The sequence below is a fragment of the Myotis lucifugus genome, unplaced genomic scaffold (assembly GCF_000147115.1).
Source record: "Myotis lucifugus unplaced genomic scaffold, Myoluc2.0 scaffold_77, whole genome shotgun sequence".
Lineage (NCBI taxonomy): Eukaryota > Metazoa > Chordata > Mammalia > Chiroptera > Vespertilionidae > Myotis > Myotis lucifugus.
This window is the reverse complement of record NW_005871125.1, coordinates 1,657,481-1,659,211: the sequence shown is the minus strand read 5'-3', so window position 1 is coordinate 1,659,211 and position 1,731 is coordinate 1,657,481. Positions and strand designations below refer to the sequence as shown.

Here is a 1,731-nt window from a genome sequence, read left to right as displayed (position 1 = left end):
AATATAGGTATATACAAACCCTACACCAAAAGAAAAACAACAGAAACTAGACTTGTAAGACAGGAAGTGAGAGAGAGCCAAGAATTTTGACAAATGGAGCAACACTGTGGATTAACCATAGTGCATGTTTTATTTGGAACCATGTTAGGAGTTGTAGCTCAAATGACCTTATATCTTCAAAAGGATCCATAAGCAAAGAAATCTATAAAAAGTTATGCTAAGTGCGTTACTACAAAAGTCACCAAATCGTGAAGTAACAGAAGTGTTTTCCACAGTGCCCAGGTGAACTGTAAGATGGCTACCTCCCTCTAGCCTAACGAATTTGGTCAACAGGACAATGTTTCTAACACATATTCATAAAAGAAATTTTCCATTTCACTGACCTCCTGGTTCATGGCAATGGTGGTTTCTGCCTGACAATTGCTGCCTGATATTTTGAAAGCAAAATAGTCACTTAAATATTTTTAGGGCATTTTATGAGAACGGAAACAGAAAGGAACTCAGACATTTAGGTGGGCTTTCCCTTTGTCCTCCTCCTTTGATGGTAATATATTCTAGTAAGAGTTGCAAAAGTAGGTTTATACTTGTTTGTATGGGAAAATATATAATACAATAGCCCGGCTGGTGTGGCTCAGTGGTTGAGTGTTGACCCAGGAACCAAGAGGTCACCAGTTCAATTTCTGGTCACAGCATATGCCCAGGCTGCAGGCTCGATCCCCAGTAGGGGGAGTGCAGGAGGCAGCCAATTGATGTTTCTCTCTCATCAATTTTTCTATCTCTCTATCCCTCTCCCTTCCTCTAAAATCAATAAAAATCTATTTTTTAAAATGGATCAGTGATCTATATATAAGAGTTTAAGAAGTATAAAACTCTTAGAAGAAAACATTGAGGAAAATCTTCATGACCTATTAATGGATTCTTAGCTATGACACTAAAAACATGAACAACAAAAGAAAAAAAAGATAAAACTAGACTTCATAAAAATTAAAAACTGTTGTGTAACAGGAGACACTATCAAAGAAGTGAAAAAATGACCTAGAGAATGGGAGAAAATGCAAATCATGTATCAGATATGGGGGTAGTATCCAGAGCACGCAACAAACTCATACAATTCAAAAACTAAAAAAAACAGCCCAACTAAAAATGAGCCAAGGATGTGAATAGATATTTCTCCAAAAAAGATATACAAATGGCCAATGAGCACATGAAAAGACACTACTCAACATTATCAGCCATTAAGGAAATGCAAATAAAATCCACAATGAGCTACCACGTCACACCCACTAGGATGGCTATACTAAAAAAAGTAGTAATGTTGGTGAAGATGAGGAAAATTGGAATTGCTGGTGGGAATGTAAAATGGTACAGCCACTATGTAACGTATTTCAGTGGTTCCTCAAAAAGTTAAATATAGAATTATCATATAACCCAGCAATTCTACTCCTAGGTATATTCCCAAAAGAATTAAAAACAGTATTGTAAACAGACAGTCATGGCAGCCTTATTCATGATAACCAAAAGGTAGAGTCAACTCAAATGCCCATCAACAGATGAACGGATAACATGTGGCATATCCACAAAAATGACAATTACTCCGTCATAAGAAGGAATTACTGATCCACGTTACAATGTGGCTGGACCTTGACACATTATGCTACATAAAAGCCAGACATAAAAGGTCACAGACTATGATTCCATTTACATGACATGTGCAGATAGCAAATCCATAGA

At 36.7% G+C, this 1,731-nt stretch overlaps 1 protein-coding gene across 1 annotated transcript in view; it reads right to left on the bottom strand.

The window, feature by feature from the left end:
• The window catches only part of ARFGEF1 (ADP ribosylation factor guanine nucleotide exchange factor 1), a 68,739-nt gene that overhangs the window by 6,433 nt on the left and 60,575 nt on the right, over positions 1 to 1,731 (bottom strand).